Source organism: Mauremys reevesii, linkage group 3 (genome assembly GCF_016161935.1).
Source record: "Mauremys reevesii isolate NIE-2019 linkage group 3, ASM1616193v1, whole genome shotgun sequence".
Classification (NCBI taxonomy): Eukaryota; Metazoa; Chordata; order Testudines; family Geoemydidae; genus Mauremys; species Mauremys reevesii.
The window spans coordinates 140,874,767-140,890,301 of NC_052625.1; the positions used below are offsets into that span (position 1 = coordinate 140,874,767).

The 15,535-nt window shown below is 43.8% G+C and overlaps 1 long non-coding RNA gene across 1 annotated transcript; it reads right to left on the reverse strand.

The window, feature by feature from the left end:
* Positions 1-565: 565 nt before the first annotated feature.
* Positions 566-11,739, reverse strand: LOC120400506. Its single transcript, XR_005595875.1, has 3 exons — positions 11,619-11,739; positions 1,708-1,774; positions 566-944 (listed from the first exon to the last, which is right to left on the reverse strand). It is a non-coding gene; the product is annotated as an uncharacterized LOC120400506 (long non-coding RNA).
* Positions 11,740-15,535: the final 3,796 nt, after the last annotated feature.

Below are 15,535 nucleotides of genomic sequence, written 5' to 3' on the forward strand. Positions count from 1 at the left end.
TGGCAAGGGAAGGGTTAATGCACTTCTGTGGGTTCAGTCAGTGTAGTATGTGATTCAGACCAGTGAGTGGCTGTGTCACTGTTTGTCCATAACCCTGTGTGCCTTAAAATGCTCTGTTGCTGTAGCTCCCTGTCTGGATGCTCCCACCCAGCATACACTGAGTGTCTGTGTGTTGAGCAGCTCTGGTTCAGCCGCTCTGACTCCAGCAGTCTGTTATACCATCGCCACACTCTGGTCTCCACCAACCTTGGTTACAACTAACCAAGTGACCCCAACACACTCCCAGTCCCGAATTACCCCCAAACCATTTGCACTGAAATGCCCAGCTCTCTCCTGGAACATTCAGAGGAGTAATACGGTTTGTTGCTCCTTTCAAGAGTCAAAAGCATAGCCTGTTACTTCAACTGGAGTTAACAATCACTTCAATTCACACATCATGCTGGGTTAGTTTAGATTAAAAGTAAAACAAGTTTATTAACAAAAAGAGAGGTTTTAAGTGAGTTCAAGTACAAGGGATAAAGTGAGAAATGGTAACAGACAAATAAAAGTAAAAAAGCACTAAAACTTAACAACACTACAATCTTGGTTCCAGGTAAGATTATCACATCTCCTTTCATCAAAATGGCTGATCACCCTCTTGGTTAGGATCTCCCACAAAGTACGAAGTGCTTGGTTCCTTTGTTGTCTTATATGAACGATAACTTGGGGTTCTCTGTCCCTCTGTTTTATAATCAGTGAACTTGTGAAATGTATCTTTGTCAAAGTTCAGTGCCCCCTGCTGTGGGGAAAGATGCCATGGAGGCTGTGGAGAAAGGTTCCATGCTGGTTTCTTCCCCACCGGTGCTTTCTGCAATGCTAATTGATCTGTCCTTTGACTGTGGTTGACAATTGTCTATGATTGCACCTGGACGGAGGTGTCGACCTTTCTTTTGTCTGGCAAAAACCTGTTTACCAAATACTCAGGTTTATCTGGTTCAAACACATTTTAGTAACATCATCCAGAGAGAATTCATAACTTCACATATAACTTTAGTATGAGTGTAAAATGCAATATTAATAACCAGCATTTTATTAGATGTAATATGATAAGATACCTCAAGGTATATTTTGTACAAATATTATTGCAGTAATCTGTAGGGTGTGAACACAGGGGTGCCTAGGGTCCTGCTCTGCTTCACCTGCAAGAGCTGTCAGACTTGGAAGGGTCAGTTAACAGGAGAGAGCCAGACAGCTCAGTTGAAAGGAGACTTGGAGGGAGAGCAGATCTCTTGTGCTAGCTCCCTGAAGGAAGGCCTGGTTGAGGCCAGAACCAACCCAGAAACTGCTAGATGCCAGAGCCTCCTTCAGGGAAGGTAGGTTTGACATGTTACTGTTTTAGGTTCACTTTATTACCCAAGACTATTTTGATCAGGGGGATTGTGTTTCCTGTTCTACCCAGGACCTATTTATGGTCTGATTGGGACAACCGCAGTTGATGTCCCTACTTCTCCCACCCCATCCAAAGGGGATGACTGCCTTAATAAATCTCTGGTGCTTTTCCCCTCCTGGAGCCCATGCAATGATATGGCATGAGCTCCAAAGTAACACAGTCACAGGAAGGGATGCTTTTTTGTAGAGTTGCTGTAGGGTTCATTCCAACAAATGTTCTTTTCCCACCATCATGGTAGCAGTGCTCAAAAATAATTATCTACTTTACAAAATACTTACCTACATTTTCATGTAGCTCAGCTGAACACACTGTGCTTTTGTGCCTCCTTGTAGTTTCCCTGAGTTCCTACAAACATTTTTGTAAAGCTCACCTTTAACTGTTACTTTATAATCTGAGGTGGTTATCAGCTCTCAGTTCTTGTGCTTAATCGGGGTCATTAGCAGACTAAGGAGCCACTAAGAGGTGGTTTGATGCAAAACCAGAGACATCCCTGAAAAGCAGGGACACCTGAGAGGTCTGCCAGTGCCATGCCTTAGAAAATAATGGACCCACCTTTAAAAGTTATGGTCGTGTTAAAGCATGAAGATATTGCACTGAAGGTGTTAAAATAACCAATTAAACATGCAGCTCTACTCCTGAAAAAATACGGGGCATTTCTGTGGAAAAATTACTATTGATAAGAATGTGCCATAACTACTAGAAATCAAAATAAATAAATACCTTTAATTGAAAAAGGAATACTTCAGACCACAGTGCACAGTTCTGTGGACAACATGAAACCATTAGCCAATCTTTTAGTGAGCCTATATTGTGCTGGATTCAGTGTAGCTTTGCTGTGAGCATGGACATACCTATTAAGAATTTAATATGCTTCTGGCAGAGCCAGAATGCTGTAAAGAAAATATAAGCAAAGACAAAACCAAAAAAAAGGTTTTATTTTTGCAGCTAGGTTGTAAATTAATGGAAAAAACCTCTATCACCACCATGCTAAGTCTGAAAACGTCAAACATAGAGAATTCAAGCTAGGTTCCCAGAGCAATGCTAACTTTGCTATACTGCACAACACATCTAACATGTTTCATTTTGGATTATTCTTTATGTTAAAGACACATACACAGCCTGGTTAAATGCATTGCATCTTCAGAATTTTTTTACTTTTGTCATCTACTTTTAATTTTTTATAATGATGTTAAAAAAATAAAAGGAAAGAGGTTGGTACAATTATTTAAGCGATTGCATGTTGTGAGTATGTGGGCTAGTGGTCACATGTGATAGATCATCATCGAAGTTGGGGTAGAGAGAGATCTTTGCATTGTCTAGTCCATCCCTGTGTCAATGCAGGTGATAGTCTCTAATTAATCCAGATTTTCCACTAAGTCTAGGCTATGGATTCCATGGTACTTAGGGTAGAACTTTCTATGGATTCCATCGTACATAGGGTAAAACTTTAAAAGTGCCTACATGACTTAGGAGCACAGTGCCATTTTCAAAAGTTACTTTTACACACAAAGAAATCTAAATCTTATTGCAAGTCAATAATGCTAAAACTTATAAGTGCCTAAGTAAGTTTTGAAAATAGGACTTAGGCTCCTGAGTCATTTGGGGATTTTTGAAATTGTTACTCCTAGCCTACTGGGTTAGGCTTCCCCATGTCTGGCCTTTATTGACAATGACTGTGATGTGGTAAAGGGGATCATAGCATATTTGTCCCCTATGGACCTAGTCCTAAGGTACTTAGTTTGATTTTACTCAGTTATACAATGAGAGTTTGCCTGAGTTTTTAACTGAGTAAGAAGCTTGATTATTTACTTTTATTCTTATTCATAGCATGATAGTGCCCACAGAACTCTATCCAGTTCTGCTATAAAAATACCTTATTAAGAGACAGTGCATGGCCCCAAAGAGTTTACAGTCTAGGTAAACAATGTAAAATGTGCCCAGTTACTCCAGTAATGAGCTCTATATAAATTTATATCATAATAATAAATAGTAAAAACTGCAAGTGCTTTGCCAGACATTTAAACCACACTCCCCTCTTCAGTTTCTCTCTCATTTAATTATGTTTTGATAGTTTCCCTGATTTCAGATGCTTTTAATACAAGACTGGCTTTTGGAATTTGGAATGTCTTATTGCCTCACTCTCTTTTTCCTTCCCTCAAGATCCCCTAAAATCACCTCGTTTTCTCTTCCCCGCTCCTCTGTTTTTCAGCCTAAGAGACAGCTAGTAGAGATCCAGTGTGCTCAGATGGCAGTAGACTTTGCAGTTCTACATTACATTTGACACACTCATCCATAATTGTAAGTTTTGTAGATACCAATGGACAGCTCTGGACATAGGCAGAGCTCCACCTCTGATAGAGGCAGTGCTTACTGGAGGGATTTGGGGATTACCACTGAGGTTATTCTTGGAGTTAATCCCATTCTGTCAGCTCTCATTCTATCCCTTCCACAAATCTCCCAAACCTCCTCTCCATGTATGTGCAACAAACAGAGGAATGCCACCAAATAGGCTTCACCAGGTGAGAACAGGGCCAGCTCCAGGCACCAGCACAGCAAGCAGGTGCTTGGGGTGGCCAACGGAAAGGGGGGTATGTCCGGCTCTTCAGCGGCAATTCGGTGGTGAGTCCCTCAGTCCCTCTCGGAGGGAAGGACCTGCCGCCGAATTGCCACCAAAGAACAAAGCAGGCGGCAGTAGAGCTGCCGCCGAAGAGCTGCCTATCGTGGCTTTTATTTTTTTCCGCCGCTTGGGGCGGCAAAAACACTGGAGCCGGCCCTAGGTGAGACACTGCTGTTAAGAACATTACTCCCTGTCCTTCTCATTGAACTTCCATTCTCCTTCTTAGCACATGTGCAATGTGCCTCAGGTGGCATGCAACCAGGATTCATCACCAAATTTGGTCTGCTGATTGGATCATTAGCTTTCCCAGCCTAGGTACTGATCGGGAGTGCGACGTGAACACTGATCCATGCCCCACATTGAACTTCCATTAAAGGGTAGGAAAACATAAAGTCCATTCGCACCCTTCAGGTCATGTAGAGGGGAAAAGAGAAGGATTTGGATGGTTAATGGAGCTCTATGAGCTGCTGCTGTGTAAGGGTGGAACTGATCCATTCCTGAAGCCTTCTCACCACCTTTCCCTGTATTCCCTGCATGACCATAAACCCACATTAAGCAGGCTGAGACAGCAAAGCCAGACTGCCTTTCCCAGGGTATTTATTCAATACCCTCCATCATAACTGAGAGGATCCAATTCCCTACTTAGATGCTCTGGTGGGAATGGGAACAATGACAGAAAGACAGAGAATTATACCACTAAGTCTCTTTCCCAGCTATTTCATTAACCTTCTCATTAATCAACAGACTGACAGCCATTCTTGCTTTTCTTTTTTACTCCAGTATATTTATAAACGTATTTATTTATTGCTACCAGCTCCTTTGGGCTGTCTCCTTTAATTTTTATAGCTCATATTATGACAAACAGTACGTTCTTGCTGCTGTTTTCTTCATTATTAATTTGTATTTTGATGCTGCTTTCAACTAATAATAATAATAATGCACTTTTCACCCATACTGTACTTATCCTCCATTTTGGACCAAAGTCTCACAAGATTAGTTTGTGAGATTTCAGAGCCAGCAAATTAGTAGTAGTAGATATTTATCTTATGGTAGTACCAAAGGCTCCATTATGCTATATGCATGTAGAAAAGAGATGATCCCAACTGTGACACTCTATACCTCAGGGGAGCACCTTTTAACCTCCACATTCCTCATTTATATATAATTGTGATCTTGCATATAAAGCATGCCATGTAAGGTATCAGGGGAAAGGTTATGAGCTGCTGAAAGTCACTGTTCTATCTAAATATGTATATCATCAGTGCATATGAAGTTATGAGATTGTGTTGTATGCATGTCAGTAAAACATGCTGTAAGTTGGGGAATTGGCCAGATATTAGCTCCCCAGAGACAACAACAAGGAAAGTAACCAATGCCGGGCAGGTGTCAAACAACCCATCAACAGCCATTGTCCAGCAAGGGAGTTACAATTCAATGACTCATCTGCACAAGGCCACACCAGGGGAATTGCTCAACCTTCCCTGTGGACTCAGCAATGCCCACCAGACATGCCTGGACTTGTGGTCTCCCAAGCACATGGACTAAGCATATAAAACAGAACACAGGGGCCCCATTCTTGGCCTTTTCTCCTTCCCCACCTATGCTGCAAGAAACAAAGACACTCAGAAGAATGAAGACTTCAACAGAGGAGACTGGCTGAGGTTTCAAGGGTGAAACCTGTGTACTATGAACTGCAATATACAGTGGGGTGAGAATCATTGAATATTAGGGTCAGAAGGGACCTCAGGAGGTCATCTAGTCCAACCCCCTGCTCAAAGCAGGACCAATCCCCAGATTTTTACCCCAGTTCCCTAAATGACCCCCTCAAGGATTGAGCTCATAATCCTGGGTTTAGCAGGCCAATGCTCAAACCACGGAGCCATCCCTCCCCCCAATCTGCTTAATTTAGATGTTGCCCAGAGAGTTTAGACTGTTTGCTTGTATTTTATTTTATTTTATTTTAGTAACCACTCTGACTTTTTGCATAACACTTATAATCACTTAAAATCTATCTTTTGTAGCCAATAAACTTGTTTTATTATTTATCTTTACCAGTGAGTTTGCCTGGAGTGTTTGGCAAATCTGCTCCAAGTTTTACAAAGGCTGCTGTCGATCCACTTTCCATTGATGAAGTGGGGAACCAATTAATAAACTTGCACGGCTCATCTTGAGCAGTTTGGTTGATGCCTTTCTCTGTAGGATTCATGAGTGGATCTGGGAGCATTATTGCAACATAGCTGCTTGTGGGGCTCCACATGCAGTTGTGCTGAGTGATAACAGCACCTGGAGGGGGTTGCTGTTTGTCACTAGCAAAGCAGCATGAGAGACAGCCCAGGCTGGGTAGTTAAGGGGCACAGCAATCCCAGAGTCCCAGGCTGCACCCTGGGGATCCTGTCACACTGATCTTAAAGCTTTTCAAACCCTAGCCCTGTTTTGGACTCAAACCCACACCCTATGAACACCTCCCTCAGTTAGCTCTACCTCTAATACAACCAGCACACTCAGTATTAATATTTGAGTCCTGTGACTTACTCCACCAAGTTTCTCTAATGTCAACATGTCCGCTAGGTTTTACTCCCCCCGGTGGTATCACATCATAATCCTATTACTTGTTTCTCATGAACATTTGTATATGGAGTAAGATGTTTGAATCCTTCTATGATGCATAATGTCCCTTCTTTTGCTGCTATTCAATCTTTACTTTTATATTTTGGACTAGCACAATCTTTACCCAATTTGTCTGCCTGAACTTTGATGGTCTGATTATTAAAAGCAATTGAAATTTTTTCTTCCTCACACATCTAGCCTAGTTTAAATAGCCATATCCCTCCATAAAATGAAAACAAAAGTCATAAAAGCAGCTCTTACCTAATCTTTGCCACTCACCATATTAGATAAAAGCAATAACTCCAATCTAAACAATAAAAAGCTTTCATTGTTTTTAAAGACACATATATGATGCTCCAGTCCCCGGGATGGAGGGAGGGTGGGGCAGGAATGGGTCTAGTCAAGCTCAGAACACAACATGCTTTCCACAAACAGAAGGAGAAAGACAGTAAAACACATTTCTGTCAAGTGTCTCTAAATAACTTGGGCCAGATAGTGTCATTTTTAACCATGGCTGGTACTGGAGAGGATGCAGAGATTGTGGGCTGCAGGGAGAAGTCACTAGGAGAATATCTGACTACTGAGATCCCCAAGGAGCACATGATACAACAGCAGCTCTGCCATCCCTTCAGTGGATGTAGTGCATGCTCCCCTCTACACCATGACACTTTTCTCACTGTCCCTCCCTGCCCTCTTTCAGGTCACTGGCACCTGTGGGAGCACAAGCATGAAGTAAAGTCTGCACTCCACAGTATATTGTGACTTGAGCCTGTTCAGGGATGCAAAGAGTATAAAAGACTCTGTGCACCCTTTCCATCACCCTTTGAGAACTTTATTAGTAGTAATATTTTATTATTATTTGTGTTATGACAGTGCCTAGCATGATCTCAAGTGCCAGCAATGTGCAGATGATACACAGCTTTACCTATTCTTCAGCATATATGACCATATCAGCACCACCAAGATGTCTCAGTGCTTGTACGAGATTGGCTCATGGGTAAAGAGCAGTTGGTCAAAGCTGAACCTGAGAAAAACTGAAGTGATGCTGGTGGGGAGAGGAAACCATTTTGAAGTGTGCAGTCTTGGCGCAGTCTCTTTTGGCTAAAGGCACACACCTGTAATTGGTCAATTGGGTCTGTAGTTTAAGAATGATCCCGGATCCCTCACTAGTGTCAAACTCTCAAACAGCAACATTTATGAGTAATGCTTTCTACCATCTCTGGCTGGCTAGGAGATTCCATCCCATCCTGGTGAATGATGACCTGACCTCAGTTATATATCACTTCTTCACCTCCCATCCGAACCACAGTAATGCAGTATACCTGGGCATAAAACCTTCAGCAGTTAGAAAAAATCTGGCTAGTATGGTACACAGCAGCACATCTCAGCAACTTTGGATACTGGAGCATACCAGCTCTGTCCTCCAGAAGGACTGATACCTGCCAGAGCTTTGGTTGGAATTGGAGGGGAGGTGGGGATCTCAGGTAAGCTTATTAGCATGTGTGCAAGTTCTACTCTTGTTTTTAATATGTTTTCTCTGTAACATTTTCACCTTAAGAATAAATGTGCTTGCTTAGAAAGAGCTGTGTGGTAACTTATAACTGGGGGCAAGTAATCTGGTCATAGCCTTTGGAAAGAAGCGAAGCATAGACAGTCTGGCTTGCTGGGGAATTCAGGCAGAGAACAGTACAGTCTGAGAATACCCCGGTCAGGAGGGAGAGAGATGTGTGTCTCAACCCATGAGAGGTGACAGCTGGGGAGCTGGAAGCCTGACAGTGGGTACCCTCGGTGGACCACGGAGGTGGGGACGGCCAGTTATATAAACTTAGAACTCATTGTCCATGAAGCCTGCTTCACAGGGAGACACGCCATGGGAATAACAAATGTTGCTGAAATGAAACACATTGAAGTCATTAATGTCCTTGCTAGCTGAGCTGTATTGCTTCCAGCAGGTTTATTAATTATTATTACATTTATTTATTTATTAAAAGGTTCTTTACATTGCTAGACACATTGCCAGTCACCAAGGGCTTAGTATCTAAATTAATCAAGACAAACACCAGACAAAACAACATTTATACCAGAGATTGTATGAGAGGATTACTAATGAGGAGAAAAAATCATTTGAAGAGGTGGGTTTTAAGTCAGTATTTGAAGGAGAACGCATAGATTTTGAGGTCAGAGGGACCATTATGACCCACACAGACCAAGCTGTAATAACGTGCACACCAGACACTCACAGAAATAGCTCAAAGACAGGATTTGAGAACCCACAGCCTTCAGATGGTACTCAGGTTCAGTGTCTATCTGTTACCCTGAGGTTCCAGCTGAGTGTTGGATGAAGACGATGCTCAGAAAATGAGGACAGGGAGACTTTCTCAGGCACAGAGGGCAGCATGACAGAAGACAAGAAGCCAAAAAGAAAGAATAAGGCAAGAGGAAGACCTTAGAGAGTGGGAGGGCAAGTAAGGGGAATTGAGAGTGTGTAGGTGAGGGCAAGATTATGTCGGTTGCTTTATGAGGAGTTTGATGTTGAAGTAGTAAGAGATGGGTAGCAATGGTGTGATTCAAAGAGGGGCTGATGTGGGATCAGAACAGTAGAAAAGAAGAATAATTGTATAAACAAAGAATTTTGTAGAGATAGGAGGAGCTAGAGGGGAGAGGCAGTGAGGCCAATGAGGTCTATAACATAATTCCTCCACCATGAAGAAAGCCTTTCATCTGAGCCACGTGTAGTTGTAGCAGAGTTTTTTGTATTTCCTTTGTCTGGATGGGACAGGCTTGAACTTTTAATACTTTATTAGAGAGACAAAGTGGGTGAGGTAATATCTTTTGTTGGACGAGCTGCTGTTGGCTAAAGAGACAAGCTTTCAAGCTACACAGAGCTCTTCTTCAGGTGTCGGAAAGGTTCTCAGAATGTCATAATTAAATGCAAGGTGGAGCAGATTGTTAAGGATAAGGAGTTAACACAAGATGAAGTGGGTAATTAACACCTCTTCAGTCATAGACTAAAGGAGAGTAGTAGGTTACAGATTGTTGTAATGAGACATAAAACCACTGTCTCTATTGAATCCATGATTTTTAGTGTCTAGCAAAGTTATGAATCTAAGCTCCCAGGCTTGTCTTTTACAGGTGTTGTGCAGGTTTCCTTTGAGGACGAGGACTGAGAGGTCAGATATGGAGCAATCATTTTCTGAAAAGTGAAAACCTCCTCTTGTGGCCTTCAAACAAACCCCCAGCCTCACCAAACTCAACATCAGAAACAAACTCTCTACAAACCATGACACACCAATGCAAAGCAGCACCAGATCCTTCTATGACAACACCCCCTACAACACACCTTTTAAGATCCAAGGGTATGGCTACACTGGCGAGTTGCAGCGCTGGAAAGCCTCCACCAGCGCTGCAATTAGTAAGTGGCCACACCTGCCGGGCACTTCCAGCGCTGCAATTCCCTGGCTGCAGCGCTGGCCGTACACCTCACTCAGCATGGGGAATAAGGATTCCAGCGCTGGTGCTGCAGCGCTGGTCATCAAGTGTGGCCACACACCAGCACTGGGATTGGCCTCCAGGGTATCCCAGGATGTATCCCAGAATGCTTTTATAAATTACTCTCTTTGTTTTGTTGTGAACTCCGAGCTCCGTAGCTCCGTTGATCCCGGAGCTGTTTATCTACAAACACAGCTCCTGTTTGCTGTGATCAATCTGTGAACAATCAAATGAGATAATGAGGCAGGCAGGGAGTGAGTGTTTGCTTGACAGAAACAGCGGGGGCAGAGGGGAGAAAGGGAGTCGTGCTGGCTGCAGGCTGTTTGCAGTTAAGAGTTAAGGGTAAGGGATCGGGAACATGTTCTGATTTTTCAAGTCAGGAAGCTAACACACAGTGTTGGCTCCAAAAATCCACTCTCTCCCCCCCCCCGCTCCCTGTCACACTACGCCCCACCCCACCCCCGTCTTTTGAAAAGCACCGTTGCTGCCACTTGAATGCTGGGATAGCTGTCCATAATGCATCACTCCCAACAGCGCTGCAAATGCTGCAAATGTGGCCACACACCAGCGCTGGCCCTGCACAGCTGGATGACCAGCGCTGCAACTACCAGCGCTGCAGATTTGTAAGTGTAGCCATACCCCAAGAGTCCTACACATGCCTATCACAACATGTGGTGTAACTCATTCAGTGCATCAAATGCCCCAACAACAATGACCAGACAATCACTACGCTCTCAAATGAATTCACGCAGAAAAATGATAAAAGAAAAAAATGCCATATCACCTGTGGAAAACACTTTTCACAAAATGATCACTCCATATCTGACCCCTCGGTCCTCAAAAGAAACCTGCACAGCACTGTCAAAAGATGAATCTGGGAGCTTGAATTCATAACTTTGCTAGACACCAAAAATCATGGACTCAATTCAGACACTAGTTATGTCTCATTACAACAATCTGTAACCCAATTAACTCTCCTTCCTCTTATAACTGAAGAGGTGTTATTTGCCCACTTCATCTTGATTGGTCTCTTGCAACATGTGCTAACTCCTTATGCTTAACATTCCCTTACACCTTGTATTTATCTGTCATACTCTGATTACCTTTCCCAGATTTTAAGAAGAGCTCTGTGTAGCTTGAAAGCTTGTCTCTTTAACCAACAGAAGTTGATCCAATAAAAGATATTACCTCACCCGCCTTGTCTTTCTTATATCCCGGGACTAACACAACTACAATAACACTGGAAACAATCATTTATTAAGTATCAGAGGGGTAGCCGTGTTAGTCTGGATCTGTAAAAGCAACAAAGAATCCTGTGGCACCTTATAGACTAACAGACGTTTTGCAGCATGAGCTTTCGTGGGTGAATCTGAAGAAGTGGGTATTCACCCACGAAAGCTCATGCTGCAAAACGTCTGTTAATCATTTATTAGAAAGCCTAGTGTCTCTATTTTTCAGCTGGTCACTTGAACTTACTCTTTTAAAGGATGATCAACCAATCATCTCAAGAGGAAAACATATGCACTCCCAATCTGTGTACATGTAACCCTTCTTCACCCTTCAGCACAGTGTAAACATGTGCGGCATCAACACCTGTCAAAAAGAATAAGTGAGAATAAGAGATCATTCCTAGGAGAATGTTCCTAATACTTTATCTCTCAAGTACATTCTAGAATTAAGAAATGTTACACATTTATCCTAAAATTGGTCTTGCAGTCCCTTTAGATCAGGGGTGGGCAAATGTTTTGGCCCGAGGGCCACATCAGGGTTGCAAAACTGTATGGAGGGCCAGGTAGGGAAGTCTGTGCCTCCCCAAACAGCCTGCCCTGCCCCCATCCGCCCCCTCCCACTTCCCGTCCCGACTGCCCCCCTCAGAACCCCTGACCCATCCACCCCCCCTGCTCCTTGTCCCCTGACCGCCCCCTCCAGGGACCCCTCCCCTAACTGCCCCCGAGACCCCACCCCTATCCAACCCCCTTCTCCCTGTCCCCTGACTGCCCCGACCCCTATCCTTACCCCCGCACCATGACACGCTCCCCCGGGACTCCCATGCCTATCCAGTCCCCCCTTCCCCGTTCCCTGACCACCTCCCCCAGAACCTCCACCCCATCCAACCCCCCCTGATCCCTATCCCCTGAGTTCCCCCCCCGGGACTCCCTGCTCCCTGCCCCCTTACCATGCTGGAGCTAGCCATGCCACCACGCTGCCCAGCAGGAGCAGCGGGCCAGAGCGCTCGGGGCACAGTGAGCTGAGGCTGCAGGGGAGGAGGGACAGCAGGGGTTAGCCTCCCCAGCCGGGAGCTTGGGGGCTGGGCAGGATGGTCCTGCAAGCTGGATGCGGCCTGCGGGCTGTAGTTTGCCCACCTCTGCTTTAGATGGCCATCTCAGATAGAAGGCCTCTAACCTTCTTTTTATGGTATCAAAGGTGTGGAAATGTAATAGAAGAGATTCCACAAAACCCAAAATAGCTTACAGACCATTGAAGCCTCTAGTCACATAAAGTTGGAATCTGTGGGTGTTTCAAATAATGTTAGAGATTCAATAGGTTTGTGAGGTGACAAGACTATCTTAGCTGCCCTATGCTTCACGAGAGGCAGTGCTTAGACATGTGAATTAAAGCTGAAATGCACAGGACAGATGTTTCAAATGTCCATTAATCTCATCGATGCTTCACTGCATTCCAAAGTGTGACAATTTGATCCCCAAAACCTTTTGAAGGGTCTTCCATCCCACTGTGAACTATGTTCTTGAGAAGACACAGGCACGGTCAGGGAAAAACCCCCAAACATTCTACCCAAGATCTGATGCCTTAAACTAGGATTCTTAATTTTGTTTTATTTTATAGTTTGCACCATATTTTAATAAAGACATTGTTTTGTGGAACACTTCCTCTGCCATCAGTGGTGTAAGCAGAATTCATTTCTTACTGGTACACTGCACCTGCTAACGGGGGGGGGCATGTAACCCCCCCCCCATGTGACCCCTCACATGACCCCTGTAACACTAGCCAGTTCACAGTCACATCTGCTTTGGGAATTGCCAGCAGAAGAGCTTCAAAACAGCTCCCTCTGACAGCAGAGAATATTTTTTTCAGACACGCTGGCAACCAAGCCCCATGCCGGCAGCTCCTGTGCCACAGCTGTACCACCCCCAACGTTTCCACGCAGCTGCGTCTCCTGAGTCCTGTTGGGAGGGTCTGTACAGCAGCCCTGCTGGAGGACAGGGCTGAGGGCGCAAGGCTGGGGACGGTACAGCTTCCAGTGTGGGGTTCTACTCCTTTTGCTGCTGCAGTTCCTGGAGAGCCCTGAACCTCAGGGACAGCCCTGAACCGCAGGGCTCTCCTGGGAATCTCAGTGGCAAAAGGAGCAGAATGTGGGACTGCCGGGCGGCCCCATGCCAGCAGCTCCTCCGGCGTGGCTGTACCGCCTCCAGTGGGGCTGCTGTACAGACCCCGGACAGGGGATGCAGGCACGCAGCTGCGTGGAAGGGCTGGGGGCAGTACAGCTGCGGTGGAGGAGCTGCCAGCATGGGGCCACCCACCGGCCCCCCGTTCTGCTCCTCTTGTGTCTTTCCGGTATGCTGTACCAGCTATAAATAGCTTACTGGTACAGCAGACCAGATCAGACCGCCCTACTAGTGCCACTGTCTCCCACTCACAACTGTGCAGACCAACTTCCTTCCCATTCTTGATAACATAGCGTCCCTGTGGCAACTACAGCAATTTCTCACATGAAAAAACAATGTTAGAAAATTATTTGATGTGCTTCTAGCTGTTTTTAATAAGATACAAGTGCTCTTTGTGTCTACTGGTAGGCCACAGATCACAATTTGAGAACCATTCCCTTTAATATATAACTTATCTGGCAATGCCACGATACTTCGTAAGATAGCTGCTTGCTGTTTTGTCAGAGACTTCTTCCAAACACAACTTAAGACTTATTGTACTGGGACACCTATCCAGGGCACTAGTCATATTTTTCTCTGAAGGAGAAAACAATCTTAACTGCCCATGGAAAGAAATATTGAAAACCTGAGAGGGCTTGGAAGAGGTGATATTACTGGCATGGACAGCTATAAGAAAACTTTCTAAAATGTAAACAAATATACTGAGAGCATTAACGGAATTCAGTGTAAAGGTGGGAGGGAAATAAGGGAAGAAGAAAAATCTTTATTAACAACAATCTGATGATGCTGATCATCCAAGAATAGAACCAAGGCTAGTGTGTGCATGTTTCTATTATACCTCCCCAACAGGTGTGTATGCGCCATCTACTGGTGAGAGAGTTTCTTTTGCCACATCCATTAATATCTGAGAACCCCATACTGCAATTGGCTCTGGGAGCAAAGGGGACCCCTTTGCCTGCCTGGCTCTGGTTGCAGTGTCATGACCTAACACTGAGCATTAATTTCAAAGGTGGTATACTATTTTATAGAAATTTCAAAAATATAATAGCCATATACAACCCTCAGATATGTTTCTTGGAAATGTGTATATCTAAATCATATTTATAGAAAAGGCTAGAGAATAGTGCAGAGGCCACTATTTCCTAAAAATGTTTTAAAAAAATAGGAACTAAATTTAAATCTGAATTTGTGTAAGTGGAGTCACTTTGATCCTTTGTCCCTGCTTTCTAATAAGGGTTACACCAGGTCCATATCATGTCTTGTAAAATCAGCATCTGCACAATAGCTGCTCCAACAAGATAAGCTATAATACATGCCTGGATACGAGGTGTCAGGATTAAGTTCTTAACACTAGGGTGAGTAAAAGTAGTAGAAAAATACACTAATTTATGGAAAATAAAGCTCATCCCTACAAGAAGCAATCTGGGTCAGATCCAGAAAAGCACTTTAAGCATGTGTATAGTTCCACTGGCTTCAATGGGACTATGCATGTGCTTAAGTGCTTTGCTTTGAATCAGGCCAGAGTGCTCCATACCTTGCAGAATCAAACCCCAAGGGTCTGATCCAAAGACGATATAAGTCAATAGAAGGCCTCCCATTGATTTCCATGGGATTTGGATCAGGCCAATCGTGTTTTTGATATCATAATTGATAGGGGGATCTGTTGTGGAGAGAGAAGTTTGTTTTCTGCTGGCTGTTTAATTTGATTTAATTTTTTGTTGTTTGTTTTTGGAATTAATGGCAGGTGCCCCCTTTTACTTTTGTACAAATCTAAAGCCAATGAGTTAGAGATCAGTTTCTAACTAAACTTACAGTAAATATTGTTCATGTGCACAGTTTGGAGGGGAAAACACTTTTAAATGGTCTGACTGGACAAATAAAATGACTGCCCATAAAAGGTTAAGAAATTAAAACCAATATTGGGAAACTGTTCCAACAATTCTATCTTGTAATAAAATTATTTATTTTTCTAAAGTGAAAAGCAAGGAG